Source organism: Malania oleifera, chromosome 8 (assembly GCF_029873635.1).
Source record: "Malania oleifera isolate guangnan ecotype guangnan chromosome 8, ASM2987363v1, whole genome shotgun sequence".
NCBI classification, from domain to species: Eukaryota; Viridiplantae; Streptophyta; class Magnoliopsida; order Santalales; family Ximeniaceae; genus Malania; species Malania oleifera.
Genome location: NC_080424.1, coordinates 49,547,018 through 49,564,989, shown reverse-complemented (window position 1 = coordinate 49,564,989; position 17,972 = coordinate 49,547,018).

Below are 17,972 nucleotides of genomic sequence, written 5' to 3'. Positions count from 1 at the left end.
CTATCTATATCTAGCAACGGTGCCGTGCTCTATATTCTGTGTCTGTACTGTATCTATCTGTAATCTTTCCATAGGGATCTAATACTATATATATACGTACTATACTCTTTATACTGTTTTCATTATATTTCCAAAATAACCATAACACTATATTGTTATATTGTAAATACTGTAATATCTGTAGCATCTTGATGTTATAATTGTGTAATCTATATGTACTTTCTTTCTATATAATCAGTTTGTACTTTATTTCTGAATAATCTAAGTGTTATGACGTTTAGAAAAACATAACTTTCTATATACACTGTATATACTATTCTAAATAAATATATGTATACTAATATATATATATATATATATATATATATCTGTCTGTGTAATCATCTGAATAAAACTGTATATGTGTACATATTCTGTCTGTAAAAAATCTAGAATTATCTATCTATAGATGTATAACTTGAAATATTGTAAAACTACATGTCAATAACATGTACTTAGGCCACATATAGTTTGAAAATTCACATTCTGTATAATATCTGGTATTCATGCATATTCATATATATAAATTTCTGATAACATAAATAAATCTCCTAGTGAAATTAGGATAGCTTCCCATGAGGGGGGTGAATTGGGAATTTAAAAATTTTCTTTTCAATTCCTTTTAAGAATACTTAACTTCTTTTATTGTTTAACCAATTCTTTTACTTGTTTGTTTAATTTGTCAAACACACAATAACTTGGTTTCTTTTATACAATCAACAACACAAGCACTTAAACAACTAAATCACTGATCAACCTTTCAATCAACCACACTATCCAAACTAATCAAACACAATTTGAAAGCAAACAACCAAACCAAAATTAAGATATACAATAGTAAGAAATTAGGATGGTTGTTTGTTTATGTATGCCTTATAAATATGAATCAAGCCCTGTAGTTGAATGAAATGCTTGTTAAAATAAATTTGCTTCTTTTATATGATTTACAACCACACATCCACACTCTTCCCAAAATTCAGAATTCAAGTAAACTCTTAGTTAATTTTCTTTTTTCTTTTTAACCAAGTAATGTACTCCCGTATGGTTTCCGCAAAGTATGGTTTAGCCAACGTACTCCCTTTTGGTTTTCGCAACCCAAATCAAAATTAAACTTTAAGTTTGATTTCCAAATATGTGTAATGTATATGATTTCAAATTTAAACCATCCATGCAATATAAATATGCTGAAAATAAAGAGTAAGGGAAAGAGAGAGTGAGACAAGGATTTTACGAGGTTTGGCTTCAACACGGCCTACGTCCTCTCCTTTGGCAAAACCACCAAAGGATTTACTAAACCTATTCCTTTATCGGGCGGAACAATACCTTTACACACTCATTCAGAAGGTTAAAGCAGCACCTCTCTAAGCGATAATCACTCGCCTAGCCAACGATCCAGCAAACCTGGAATCATCACAATCTACAAGAATATAATATAAATTCTGCGTACAAAAAAATACTCTCAAAATTTAGAGCAGGTTGTACAAATTGAGATGTAAATTGTACTTCAAAAAACCAAAGTAAAATAGAATATATGAAGCTCTAAAGTTTTTAGAAGTCACCAATGGTTCGTTTAAAAGAGAAATGGAATTGCAACCCGAAACCGAACTTTGATATTTTTAATCTACCAAAGTTGTAGAATTCCTCTCCAGCAAAAGATGTGAGTAAAGAAGAACTTCAGAAGAATTTCAGCACAAGATGAATTTCAAATTTTGTCTGATTTCTCTCTTTTCTTATGTTTTCTCTATCATGTTTTTTCATTACCCAAAGAGGTATTTATAGGCAATTTAAAAATCAACTTCCACATCAAATTAGGTAAACTTTGAAAAAACATTAATTTGTCGACTAAATTTTGAAAGATCAACATTCACATCAAATTAGGTAAACTTTGAAAAAACATTAAATTGTTGATTAAATTTTGAAATTCAAAACTTTGAAAGATGTTGTCCATATCAAATTAGGTAAACTTTGAAAAAACATTAAATTGGTGATTAAATTTTAAATTTCAAAACTTTGAAAGATGTTGTCCATATCAAATTAGGTAAACTTTGAAAAAACATTAAAATTGTTGACTAAATTTTGAAAAATGTTGTCCATATCAAATTAAGTAAACTTTGAAAAAAACATTAAATTGTTGATTAAATTTTGAAATTCAAAATTTTAAAAGAAGCTTCCCGTTGAGATCTAAAATTTGCTCCACGTGGCAGTCATCTATCATAATTAAAATTTAAGCCCATAATACTTTTTATTAAACCCTTTAACTTGCCAGTCGTCTGTCCATAGATAGACAGTCATCTGTCAGGTGCACTGCTTATCAGAAACTCTCTTTTTATTTTAAAAACTTTCCTTCCTTTAAGACCTTTGTTACTTTAATTTCAAAAACATGTTTTAAGCTCTTTAAAACAAAATGTTTCTTAGTTTCTTTTGTTTTTATAAGAGCTTCACATATTTAAATGACATTTGGTTTTGAAATACTTACAACAATTCTTCTAACTATGGTCTTCCTAAATCCTTCAGCCTTTTGAGGTTCACTTTTGACTTTGGGTTTGCTTGCCCTTAAGCTTCTTCATTTGTCATTCATTGCCTTCAATATTCTGAGGAGCTTTCACTAGATTAATATTGAGCTTCAACTTATCAACCTTGAGAGTTCTTTTACCTAAAACACATCACTTAACATCATATGTTAAAGCATCCTTCATTTTATTATCATCAAAACAGGATTGAAAAGTCCAATTAAGTCAACAATCTCCCCCTTTTTGATGATGATAAATGAGGAGCCAAAAATATGAATGAGCATAAAAAATCTCCCCCTTATAACTTGCTTTATTCTACTCCCCCTTACGATAAGCATTTCTTTAACAATTTGTAGATTCAAGTCCAATCATGCTCATTGCTCAATTTTCTTATCGCTTTTATTTTTCATTCTAATCATACTCAACATGCTCAAGTTTCAATATCAGACTTTCAATATCATGCTTTTAATCAATTTAATCTTTATCATGCCCATCAAGATCACAATCATGCCAAGATTTTTCTAAAATACTAGTCCTCCTTTTGATATCAATCAAAAAGGGTCAACATTAAAATGTACATATGACCACACACTCCTTAATCATGCCAAGATTCAACATCATATTTCAAATTGGGCATTCTTATTTCATATGTGTTGTGACATTTTTTAATTTTCAATCATGCATATGGTGCTCAACTTAGTAATTTTGATGCTTAGATTTTCCAAAATATAAATTTAAAGATACCAAATTTTTTTTTTTTTTTTTAAACATCCACATGTAGCATGCTGCATATCACATATCATGAGCCAAAGAGACAAGGAAAGCAATTCAAACTTAGTGTTGAATTATACAACACATCAAAGTACATGCCAAAGCAAATTTTGATCACTTAAAAGAGACAAACCCTAAGTGATCTTAGAGATTGTAGATATTTCTTTAAGTCTGGTTCCTTTTAGTTTACTTCTCTTCTATGTAGTAGACCAAGTTCTCTTCTTATGGTTATAAATCTATCTTCTAAGAGTGGTTTAGTAAAGATATCAGCCCGTTGGTCATTTGTATTGATGAATTCAAGATTTATGTCTTCTTTTTGAATATGATCTCTTAGGAAGTGGTGTCTTATGTCAATGTATTTTTTTCTTGAGTGTGAAATAGGATTTTTAGATATGTTAATCGCACTCGTGTTATCACACTTAATTGGTACAGTTGTGTAGTTTAAATTGAAATCTCTTAATTGTTGTTTCATGTAAAGAGTTTGTGCACAACAACTACCAGCCGCTACATATTCGGCCTCAGTAGTTGACAAAGCCACGGAATTTTATTTTTTAGAAAACCAAGAAACTAAAGATCTTCTTAAGAAGTGGCATGTGCCACTTGTACTTTTTCTATCTATCTTACAACTGGCATAGTCCGCATTTGAATAACTGATCATTTCAAAGCTAGTGTCTTTAGGATACCATAGTCCTAAGTCCATTGTGCCTATTAAGTATCTTAGGATTCTTTTAACAACAATTTGGTATGATTCCTTAGGTGCTGATTGAAAACGTGCACACATACACACACTAAACATTATATCGGGTCTACTGGCTGTTAAATATAATAGACTTCCAATCATGCCTCTATAGTGCTTTGTGTCTATGGATTTTCCCTTTTCATCTTTGTCTAGGCTGATGGAGGTACTTATAGGCGTGCCTATGGGTTTACTATTTTCCATACCAAATTTTTGTATCATATCTTTTATATATTTTGTTTGACTTGTAAAAGTCCCATTTTTTGTTTGTTTAATTTGCAGTCCAAGAAAATAGTTTAATTCCCCCATCAAGCTCATTTTCAAATTCTTCTTGCATACATTTTGCAAATTCTTTACATAGATGTTCATTTGTAGCACCAAATATTATATCATCTACGTAGATTTGAACTAAAATTATATTATTTTCCTTATTTTTAATGAACAAGGTGCTATCAATTTTTCCTCTTAAAAATCCCTTCTCAATTAGAAATCCACCGAGTCTTTCATACCAAGCCCTAGGGGCCTGTTTAAGTCCATACAAAGCCTTAGTTAGTCTAAATACATGGTTAGGATTTTCAATATTCTCAAAACCAGGGGGTTGTTCAACATGTACCTATTCGTTGATATATCCATTCAGGAATGCACTTTTGACATCCATTTGGTATAACTTAAACTCTTTGCAGGAAGCATAGGCTAACAACATTCTAATAGCGTCCATTCTAGCTACAGGGGCAAAGGTTTCATCATAGTCTATTCCTTCTTCTTGATTGTACCCCTTTGCTACAAGTCTAGCTTTGTTTCTAGTGATTATACCATTTTCATCCTTTTTATTTCTAAATACCCATTTAGTTCCTATAATCGAATGATTTTCCGGTTTGGGTACTAATTTCCATACTTGACTTCTTTCAAATTGGTTTAATTCTTCTTGCATTGCAACTATTCAAGATTCATCCTTAAGGGCTTCTTCAATATTTTTAGGTTCATTTTGGGATAGGAATGCATAATGATTGCAAAGGTTCTTTAGTGAAGATCTAGTAGCCACACCTCTAGATGGTTCACCTATAATTTGTTCTTGAGGGTGATCTTTCTTATATTTCCATTCTTTTGGAAATTCCATATTTTCCATGAGTTCATCTTTTGACTTTTCTTCGATTATTTCATTTTCCTCCTTGATTTCTATCTCATCCTCCTTTTTGAATACATCGTCTTTTTCTTCATTTTTAACCTCTCTTGAAAGAGGGCTAGATTCATCAAAGTCTACGTGAATTGATTCAACTATGGTTAGAGTTCTTTTGTTGTAGACTCTATAGGCTTTACTATTTGAGGAGTATCCTAGGAAAATGCCTTCATCTGATTTAGCATCAAATTTTCCTAAGTTGTCTTTGTTATTTAGGATGAAACACTTACATCTAAAAGCATGAAAGTACTTTATGTTAGGCCTTCTTCCTTTCCACAATTCATAGGGTGTTTTGTTTAGGTTTGATCTAATGGAAACCCTATTAATTATATAGCTAGCTGTATTTACAGCTTCGACCCAAAAATATTTTGGTAGGTCATTTTCATTAAGCATAGTCCTTGCCATTTCTTGGAGGGTTCTATTTTTTCTTTCCATAACTCCTTTTTGTTGTGGGGTTCTAGGTGCCGAAAAGTTGTGATTTATGCCATATTCATTACAAAAATTTTCAACATTTTGATTCTTAAATTCTCTTCCTTGGTCACTTCTAATATTTGAGACATAATACCCTTTCTCATTTTGAAGCTTCTTATATAAAGTGATTAATGAATTGCAAGCTTCTTCTTTTATAGCTAGGAAGAACACCCATGTGTATCTTGAGTAATCATCAACAATTACAAAGGCGTATTGTTTTCCTCCTAAACTTTAGGTTCTAGTAGGACCAAACAAATCTAAGTGTATGAGTTCTAGGGGTCTACTAGTTGATATATGTTTCTTCTTTTTGAAACTTTTCTTGGTTTGTTTTCCTAATTGACAAGCATCACACACTTTATCCTTGACAAATTTTGTTTTAGGCAAGCCTTTAACTAAATTCTTTTTGGAGAGTTTGGATATAAGATCCATGCTAGCATGTCCTAACCTCCTATGCCAAAGCCAACTATTTTCACTCATGGCTGCTAGGCAAGTTATGTCTTGAGAGATTAAACTATCAAAATTTATGCAATAAACATTGTTCATTCTAAGTGCAGTGAATAACGTTTTTTGATTCTTAGAATCTCGTATTATGCATTTTTCTCTCTTAAACATTATTTCACATCCTTTGTCACTAAGTTGACTAATACTTAGTAAATTATGCTTTAGACCATCTACTAACAAGACATCATCTATTGAAAATGATGAGTCTTTACCTATTTTACCTCTTCCGATGATCTTGCCTTTTGCATTGTCACCAAAGGTTACAAATCCTCCATCCTTTGGAGTGAGAGAGGTAAACTTAGATTTATCGCCCGTCATATGCCTTGAACATCCGCTGTCCGATTTAAGCTCTATCTCTGCATAGCTAATGATGTGGGATGGGTCTGAGATGTATTTCCTTAACATGGCAACATGAAACACGTCATGAATTCGATCCAAAGCTGGTGGTAAAGCTAGCCTGTAGGCAATTGACCATATTCTCTCAAATATTTCAAAAGGGCCAATATACCTAGGGCTCAACTTGCCATTCTTTCCAAATCTTATAACTCCTTTCAGAGAAGCTATCTTCAAAAATACTCGATCTCCCACATCAAATTCTAACTCTCAGCGGCAAGTGTCTGCATAGCTTTTTTGCTGACTCTGTGTTATACTAATTCTTTCTTTAATTAGTCAGACCTTCTCACAAGCCTGCTGTACAATCTCTGGACCCAAAACTCATCTTTCGCCTACCTTATCCCAGAAGATAGGAAAACGACTTCTCCTACCATACAATGCCTCATATAGAGCCATGCTAATACTAGCTTGGTAGCTGTTATTATAAGCAAATTCAACTAGCGGCATAAACTGAATCCAACTGCCTCCAAAATCAAGTACACAAGCATGAAGCATATCCTCTAGTGTCTAAATTGTTCTCTCAGTTTGACCATCTGTTTGGGGATGAAAAGCAGTGCTAAAAGCTAACTGCGTACCCATAGCCTCCTAAAAACGTTTCCAAAATCATGAAGTAAACCAAGGATCTCGGTCTAAGACTATGGATACTGGTACTCCATGAACACGAACTATCTCCTGAACATATATCTCCGCCAATCTGTCCTTGGAATAACCGATTTTAATAGGGATGGAGTGAGTGGTCTTCGTCAAATGATCCATAACCACCCAAATCGCATTCAACCCCTGTCGCACTGGTGGTAACCCCATAACAAAATCCATGGAAATGTGGTCCCATTTCCATTCTGGAATGAACAGTAGCTGCAACTATCCTACTGGTCTCTAGTGCTCAGCCTTAACATGCTAATCTGTCAAGCATTTCTAAACAAATTTGGCTATCTCCCTCTTCATTCCACTCCACAAAAAATACCCTCGCAGATCCCTGTACATTTTAGTACTACCAGGATGAACTGTGTATAGGGATTTGTGAGCCTCCTCCAGTATAGTTCTTCTAATCTCGGTATTCGTAGGAACACATAGCCTAGCACGGAATCGTAAAGCTCCATTATCTGATATGCTGAACTTCTCACCCTGACCATAATGAACTATAGCCATCACTACTGCCAACTTTGCATCATTACCCTGAGCTGCTTTAATCCTCTCGTAAAGCGTAGGCTGAACCACTAAACTGGCAATGACTGCTTGCGAACTCTCCTCTATTAATTCTAAACTAAGCTTCTCAAAATCCACTAAAATTGAATGTGGAATCCCCATAACTACCAGTACGGGTCCCCCTGATTTCCTGCTCAGAGCATCTGTTACTACATTTGCTTTTCCCGGGTGGTAACTAATCATGCAATCATAGTCTTTAATAAGCTCTAGCCACCTTCTTTGCCTTATATTCAACTCTTTCTCAGTAAATAAATATTTCAAACTCTTATGATCCATGAAAATCTCGCACTTTCCAGCATATAAAAAATGCCTCCAGATCTTGAGGGCATACACCACTACAGCAAGCTTTAAATCATGGACATGATAATTCTTCTCATATTCTTTAAGCTGTCTGGACGCATATGCAATGAATCAGCTGTACTACATCAACATGCATCCAAGACCCTTCAAAGAGGTGTCACTGTATATTATGAACCCATCCTCCCCTGAAGGGATAGCCAGTATTGGAGCTGAAACTAACTGCTGTTTTAACTCTCGGAAACTCTGCTAACAGTCATCAGTCCATTCAAATTTTACATTTTTCCTCGTAATTCGTGTTAATGGACTTGATAGCCTGGAGCAACCATCCACAAAGCGCTAGTAATAACCTTCTAATCCCAGAAAACTCCTAACTTCCTGAACATTTCCCGGCCTTTCCCAATTTAGCACTGTCTCTATTTTACTCGGATCAACTAATACTCCTGCTTTTGAGATCACATAGCCGAAAAAAATAACCTGCCTTAACTAGAACTCACATTTCTTGAATTTCACATACAATTTTCTTTCCCTTAATATCTGCAACACCAGCCTCATATGATACTCGTGCTCCTCAAAACTCCTCGAATAAACCAGTATATCATCAATAACACAACCACAAACTGGTCCAAATACTAGTGGAACACCCAATTCATCAAATCAATGAATATAGCTGGTACATTAGTTAACCCAAATGACATTACTAAAAACTCGAAATGCCCATACCTAGTACGAAATGCGGTCTTTCGAAATATCTTATGCTTTAACTTTCACCTGATGGTAGCCTGACCGGAGATCAATAGTAAACCTGGGTCCCTTGGAGCTGATCAAATAAATCATCGATCCTAGGGAGAGGATATTTATTCTTGACTTTCAATTTATTTATCTCCCTATAATCGATGCACAATCTCATGATTCTATTTTCATTTTCACGAACAGAACTGGCGCTCCCCAGGGCGACACACTAGGCTTGATAAAACCTTTATCCAGTAATTTCTGTAGTTAATCTTTTAGTTCTTTCAACTCGACTAGAGCCATACAGTACAGTGCTTTAAATACTGGTGCAGAGGCCGGTAACAAGTCTATAATGAACTCAATCTCATGATCTGGTGGCAAACCAGGCAATTCTTCTGGAAATACATCTGGGAATTCCTTCACTACTGGTATGTTAGTTTGTCCCAATTCTTCCTTTGGTAATTCATTTATATATGCGACATACCCCTGGCAACCACCCTGTAGCAGTCTCCTTACCTGAATAGCCGACACCAGTTGTGGAGAGGCACACACATGTGAACCCATAAATCTAAACTTTGGTTCATCTGGGGGTCTTAAGGTTACTTCTTTTTTATGGCAATCAATACTAGCGTGATAAATAGCTAACCAATCAATACCCAGTATCACATCAAATCGCTGCATATCCAGGACCACAAGATCGGCTAAAAGCACTCTCTCCTGAATACTTACTAGAAAATTTTGGAGTACCCTCCCACATCTAACCCACAGATCCCATCGGCGTACCCACAGACAATTCTATATATAGTAGCTAAGTCTCTACCCCAGTTATTCTAACATACCCCGCCGATATAAAAGAGTGGGTGGCACCTGTATCAATCAAGACAACAATTTTATATGGTAAAGCAGTAAGAGTACCTGTGACCACGTCTTTAGTCATCTCAGCGTCTCTCGGTGTCAACGTGTAGATCCTCGTTGGCGCAGTTTCCTTTGCTGACCACCATGGGGTGCCTGATATCCACCCTGAAATGTTCTAGGAGCCTGTGCATAATTCGACGGCATCTGACACGATCGAGCTATATAACCAGGCTTCCCGCATCCATAACAAACATTTTCTCCCAATTGGCACTCACTAGGATGTCTCCGTACGCATCTAGGACAAATGGCAGGAAGCTTTCCACCCTGAAATCCACCATGCTTTACCATCTGTCTCTAGCCTCCGCCAAATCTACCCCCTCTCCAAGGGCCTCGGCTAGGACCCACCTGAAAACTCGAGGGCGCAGTCCTCTTCCTCTGACTCTACGTCTCAGTCTCCCTGGGCAAACTTTCCTATACTATAATAGCCCTGACAACCAACTCTGAGAAGTCCTGGATCCTTAGTACTGCCACCTGCCTGTAAATATCACGCCTCAAGTTTCTCTCGAACATTCTAGCCTTCTTTGCTTCATCTGGGACTATATAGGGGCAGAAACATGATAGCTTAATAAATCTTGCAGCATACTGCTGGACAATCAACGACCCCTGGGATAGACTCAGAAACTCCTGTACTCAAGCATCTCTAACTGAAGCAGGATAATGACTATCAAAGAATATGTCTCTGAATCGGGCCGAGGTCATCTGCACTGGTATCACCCTCTACTCCTCTAACAGTCTAGTGACTGACCACCATCTCTCGGCCTCCCCTGCCAGCCTATGTGTAGCATATAAGACTCTCTGCTCATTGGTGCAGTGGAGTACTGTCAGAATTTTCTCTATTTCTTGCATCCAATTCTCAGCAACTGCAGGATCGGTCACTCTAGAAAAAGCTGGCGGATTCATCTTCATGAATTTCTCTATGGTGCATCCCTGAACTGGAGATAGACCTCCCTGCTCTTTAGAACTCTATGCTATCTCAGCCATAACTTGCAAAGCCACACTACGTAGTACAAAATTTGAATCCCCACCTACTGCGCCAAAAGGACCAGCACCATCATCATCGTTGGCATGAGTGCTACTACCTCCTAGGTCCATCCTGCAAACATATAGAACACCATTTTCAGAATCTTATCTCCCACACATCAACTTTTCCTCTAGATCCTATCCCACAATCCAATCCTGCAACCTAAACACATGACTTGTTGACAGTTTACTATGGTTTTCTTGGAATCGTCACCCTAGGAAAAACACAGAAACTATCACGAAATCCTGTATCCAGATCATAGAACAAAACCTTAAATCTTTTCCCTATATTCTGGTATTGTTTTCCGCTGCACTCTAGAGTCTACAGAACCTAGCAACTTAGGCTCTAATACCAAATTGTAACATCCTCAAAATTTTCACCATTTTATTATTATTTTTTTATAATAATAAATTATTCCAATACTTGCATGTAATTGGCATCCTTAGGTAGCGGAAAAACATAAATCACATAACCACATGTACATGTATTAACAATAACAGAATTCAGTATTTTCAACCATAGCTACATAATATATATCTCTCTCTAGTGTCAACTACCCAAAAATACAAAACCCTACACAAAACTTACCCTCTGAAGCAGGGTAATCAATATATTCTCTACCCGCGAGCCTGATCTGCTCGTCCAATTATCTCACTAGAAAAATGGTAATGTAATGGGGTGAGTCGACGCTCAGTAAGTAAAAATATGCTATTAGAATAATAATATTTAAAAACTGTATAATCTGGAAATTCTATACAACACATGTATAATAACTTAAAACATTTGTATCATTTGAACTTTCTATCATTCATAGTGCTACATCATACTATATACAATAAGAGCTGTAAAGTTGTATACATATACATAACTGTGTTCTTTCCCAGAGACTCTATATGTCATGATTTGACCCCTCATGATAGGGTTGTGCGGCCCGTAGGCGGGACTTAATCTAGTCGGGCCTCTAGATAAGTAAATATACTCTATACTACTCCAGCCCAGCCAAACTGCATACACTCCTAAGCTTGAGATTGGCTGCTACCTCGTCAAACTGCCCCCCTCAACCTAGTGAACTGTGGAGCTGCATACTCTCCGAGCATAGCTGATGGTACCCACACATTATCTGAGATATGTGGTTGCACTCTATCTATATCTAGCAACGGTACTGTGCTCTATATTCTGTCTGTACTGTATCTATCTGTAATCTTTCCACAGGGATCTGATACTATATATATATGTACTATACTCTTTATACTGTTTTCATTATATTTCCAAAATAACCATAACACTATATTGTTGTACTGTAAATACTGTAATATCTGTAGCATCTTAATACTATAAGTGTGTAATCTGTTTGTACTTTCTTTCTATATAATCAGTCTGCACTTTCTTTCTGTATAATCTAAGTGTTATGGCACTTAGGAAAACATAACTTTATATATACAGTGTATATATTGTTTTGAATAAATATATGTATACTAATATATATATATATATATGTCTGTCCGTGTAATCATTTGAATAAAACTGTATATGTATACATATTCTGTCTGTATTAAATCTGCAATTATATATCTATAGCTGTATAACTTGAAATACTGTAAAACTGCGTATCAATAACATGTACTTAGGCCACACATACTTTGAAAATTCACATTTTGTATAATATTTGGTATTCATGCATATTCATATATATAAATTTCTGATAACATAAATAAATTTCCTAGCATAGCATATTTCTCTTACCTTATCTCTAAAAAGCCCTTACTGTACTTTAGCCCGATACCCGTAGGGCTCTCCACTCAATACCCTGAAAACCACATCCCCTAGAACGAAACATTAGTATTTCTTCATGTATTGCATTTCCTATAACTGAGGGAAAGACAAATACTGAATAAAATGTCTTAACTTGAGATTGGGACAAAATCCAAATTAACTTTTCCAATGATTAGCTCCAGTAGACTTGCATAGAACTTCGCCAGGAGCGTCGTGGTGGCCTTAGATCTTCGATCCGATGCGAAATGAGCCCGGAATCGAAGAGAGAAGGGGTGGGAGTCGTAAGAGAGAGAGAGAGAGAGAGAGAGAAGAATTATGCATTGAAAATTTGTCTAAAATCCGGGTTTTTTACTACTTATAGGGTCAGATTCGTTGACGAGACATGTCACCTTGTCGACGAGTCCTTCAATAATTTCATCGACGAACTTCCTCCCTCGTCGAAAAATTTCAGACTGTCCCAAAATCCTGCTATCTTCTTCTGTTTCTGTTTCCATTTCTCTCTCTCTTAATATTTAAATATCATTATTTTTGGGTCATTATAGTTTACCCAAGGCAAGGACGCTGGCCGGATTGGCCGAACCTCATTAAAAATATTGTGTTATTCTCTCTCTCTCTCATTTAATTTCCACACCTTAAATTTTGCATGTGTATGTTTGTGTTTATTATTATAATTTTTTTGCATACATGATTTATATTTTTGTTGGGATATTGATTTAGTGAATTGGTTCATTTTATCCGAAAAAGTGTTTTAAAACCCAATTCACCCCTTCTTGGGATCACACCATTCCCCTCAATATTGATGTTAGATATCACTGGTTTTAGAATGTGTTAGATAAAAAATTATTGCAACTTAACAAAACTCACACCGATAATAATAGTTCTGACATGATGACAAAAGCATTGTTTAAGACAAGCATGTGAAGTGTCATGTTTTGGTTGGATTGGTGAAGTTGTCCCCATAAGTTAGGAGGGGAAGATTTGTTGCTTGTCCCTCCTTGTGGAGCCTATGTCTTGCAAAAGTGCTCCAATTTTTTATCGTTTTTGTTGGCTTCTCTAGGAAGCTTGGCTGGAGACTTTTTGGCAATCATCTCTCATTTTGTAATTTGGTGGTTTCACGACACTTCTCTAACGAGCTGCTGCCCCTCCTGTGACTCTGGTTGTTTCATGGTGCCACTGCTCATGCGCCTGCTTCTCTGGCAAGCGGTTGTTCCTCGGTGGAAGTATTTTGGAAGTACTCTTGGTAACCCCTGGTCTTAGACTTGTTCTAGCAAGCAAAAGAATTATTATTAGCATATAGAGTTTTTGGTTGTGCTTTCATTTGTGCTCTAATTTGTTTGTCTCTTGGAGCTTTGTTCTCAATATTTGGTGAGGTCTTTCATCTTATTACATTTGTTATACACTTTTGTGTATTTGCAAGGCTTTGCCTTTTGTACCCACTTTGTTTGAACTTTAGTGATAATGGATTTGGATCGTCGTGTCCCATGGACGTACCTTAATATTTGAGGGAACGATGTTAAATTTCTCGTCTGTGACTTTATTTAAATTTTTTTGCATTACACCATTGGTTTACCTATGGGAATCATTCATTTTTCTCAACAAGTTTACCCCAGTGAATTACCAACGGTTCGTCAATGGGAGAACGACTTTCAACCCCTAGGGTTTGGTGGTGCCGCACCATAGTGTTCAAAGTAGCGCGATGGTGGCTGGAGTCTCCAGGTAAAAAAAAAAAAAAAAAAAAGACTATGATTTTTAACACCTTTTGAACATTTGATTAATCCACAGAAATAATAAGTCTCTCTACCATTCTCTGTTAAATGCCAATGTTTTATCTCAAATTGAATGTCAAATCCTCCGGTACTCGAACCCTAAGAACCTCAAGTTAACCACCTCTTTATCCTTGCCAATATATTTTTTTATTATATTATTGATAGGAACTTTGCACATTTTATTTCTAGTCTATAAATTGTATATTCGTGTGAAAACATCAAACTATAATTCTTGTACAACTGTATAATGTTCAATATAATGACTCAAAATATTATGCATGCATGTGCATACCATATTATGTGATATTTGTTTAACCTTGTGGATTTTTTGCGAGGATAAGCATTTTCATGTTCTAATGTTGGGCAGGAACATTGCTTGTTTCATTTACACTTGATGACATCTCTACTTTCCATACTCTTAACACACTATTGAAACTTGGAGTAAATATATATATATATCCTAAAATCTGTCTCTGAGTTTTAGCGTCATAAATATGCATGGGAATCTGTCTTTTCATCCAGCTATATATATTCATTTGGACCACAAAAAGGTTCCAAAAGTAATGCAGGCTATACCAAAATAAAAAAGATGGTTCGTGGAAGAGCTAGCTTCAAATTCATGGGGAACTACAATTGCCAATCATATGTACCTATATACCTATATAGCCCATCGATCATTTAATTTCCACACTAAAGAAGTTTTCCAATCAGTGCTCGGCAGCCGATCTTCCATAGACCAGCAACTCCTTTCTAATTTTGAAATGTTAATTAATTATATATTAAAAATAAATAAAATCCAATATATAGCTACAACATAGGACTACTTATATATACATATATAGTCTTTGAATTTTTTTGGAGACGGAAAGTGGAGCTTCAATTCATGAATGGATGTGTCTGATCTCATACTACTAAAATGGGATTAATGTTCCAACTGTAGTTATATTTTCTTGTCGAATATACACTCCCGGCGGCGCCATTCAGTAAATAATATTTGTGTTGGAAATAAAATAGCAAGGTGTTAACCAATAGCCCATGGATGCATGCATGCACACGTAATAGGGGTGATAAAACAGGCTAATGGAGTGGGTTTGGATGGGTCATAAATTGGTAAGGCTAAGTGGTTCGAGTTCGGATTAATCCCTTTATAAACTGGTGACTCATATATAAACTCAAATCCGTCCGTTTCATAAATGGATAATCTATTTAAAAATATAATTGATTTATTTTAAATTTCTGAAAATCTGAAAATCGGAAAATCTGAAACAAACAAGAACAACAAGTCGAAATCCTTATGATTTTACAATGTTCTCTAAGAAGGAAAGGACACATATGGTAGGACAGCGAATTAGGAAAATAAGTAATAAAATTCGAATAATCTACTTCCTAATTTAATTGATTTGATTTTAATTATGGTTAAGGCTCCAAGGCTATAAATAGAGGCTTCCATGAAGAAGCAAGAACACACATTGAGAGGCCATCTAAGAAGTATATATATATTGAGAGGCTATCCGAGGGATACACGCACACATTCAGACATACATTTAGAGAGAGTATAGGTCATCGCAGTAGAAATCAGAGAACTCTGATTAAGAGGGAAGCAAATTAACCCAATCCAGAGCAAACCGAGAGTTCGGTTGCTGAAGAGCTGAGGAATGGAAAACCTTCATATGGAGCTCAAGAAGGCCTAAAAGAGTTTTAGGGCAGAAAGGGACTGACACTAGATAAGAAGACCGAATGAGTTGAAGGCTAGAGGTTGGTTTGATTTCATTTTCGTGTTTTACTTTGTTTTCATGCTCAATCATATATGATTCGTTCTAAGATTGACTCATTGACCCGACCTGGCAAATTAGGTCTAACCCTTTGATTTGAGCCAGTAAGACCCAACCCCTTAACTACCTTGAGTTGACTTGAAAGACCAAGACCCATGTCCAATTTAGACTTGGGTCCATTACCCAAATCCTAGTTAAAAAGCCCAAAGCCCAAAATCCTTGTTAAAAAGCTCAAAGCCCAAATTCTCAGTTAAAAAGCCCAAAACCCAAACTCTAGTTAAAAGTCCAAAGCCCAAACTTTAGTTAAAAGCCCAAAGCCCAAAATGCCAGTTCAAAAGCCCAAGGCCCAAACTCTAGTTAAAAAGCCCAAAGCCCAAAATCCCAGTAAAAGCCCAAGGCCCAAACTATAGTTAAAAAGCCCAAAGCCTAATCTTTAGTTAAAAAACCCAAAGCCTAGATCCTAGAGTTGCCTTCGGCTCAATCACGGGCTGGGCCAAAACACTCAGACCAATCGACTCACATATTAGGCCTAATTAGGCCTAACCTAACTCAACCCCTTAACCAAACCTAACCTAATTCAACCCCTTAACCAAACCACAACTTAACCTACCCCAAGCCTCAACCCTAACTCTAACTCAGAGTCCAACATTAACACAACTCAAGTCAAGTCGAGGGGCTTGTTTGTGTCTCAGGAAAGTCGTAGAAAATCCAAAGAAAAGAACATCAAAAAAAAAAAAAAGAAATAAAAAGGAGAAAAGAGGGGGGGGGGTGCATTTATCTTTAACCGGAAGATTGAGCACTTTTATTTGTGTTCCATCCTCTGGTTCAAACATATACAAACAAGAAAAAAAGAAAGAGGTGAGAATAAGAAATAGAAAAGAAAGGGTGAGAGGAAGAGTGGAATAGAGAGAGAGAGAGAGATAGATTGAGGGAATGCAAAGAAAAGAGAGAGAAGAGAAGAAAGAGATTGAGATAGTGTAGAGAAAAGAAAGACAATGGTAAGAGAGACAATGCGAGATATGAGAGCAGAACAATAGAGAGAAAATACAAGATTTGAGAGAAGAAGAATAGAGAGAAAAAGAATGGTGAGAGAGAGAATCTATAAGAGAAGAAGAATATAAAGAAGCAGAGGAGAGAGAGAGAGAGAGAAAGAGAGAGAGAGGGAGAGAGAGCTGCAGAGAGAGGAAGAAGAGCAAGAAGAAAGTAGAGAGGAAAGAGAAACAAAAATGGGAAAATGGAGAGAGAAAGAAAATAAAAATTTATATGGGGATAGTGGGACATGTGTCACCATTCATATGGTGACACATGGCGTAGTTAGAACTGTTTTTTTTTTGGGTGACATGGCATGATCTAGGTCGTCTATTTTATGTTTCTCTCAATGGTCAACTTTCTGCCATGTTAACAATCTGCATCAAATACTTTGAGCCACTTAGGAATTATCATGTGGCAGTTGGCATCATGCTGACGACACCCTACTACATAATATTAAAAAAAAATCGAGGGTGTGACACGTGGTGGGTGACGTCAACATGACGTCACCCTGCTACAGTAAAAAAAAAAAGCCACGTGTCACCACTATGGGTGGACACACGGCTGACCAAACCCAACTGGGTTTAGTCCGATTTAGACCGATTGAACCAGTCTAATTTCTTGAACTGGCTTTTATTTATTTATTCAATTATTTTATTTATTTTTTATTTTTTTTAAAAAAATTAAACGAAAATGGGGAAAAATGAAAGACAAATAAAAAAATTCATGAAAATATATTAAAAAATAAAAACAAAGTAAAAAAAAAAAATTTTTTTGATTTTTTTTGAGTCAAAATAAATGAGAAAAATTCTTTTAAAATCCAAAAAATGTTTAAAAAAATGTTGGAATGTTTTAGAAAAGTT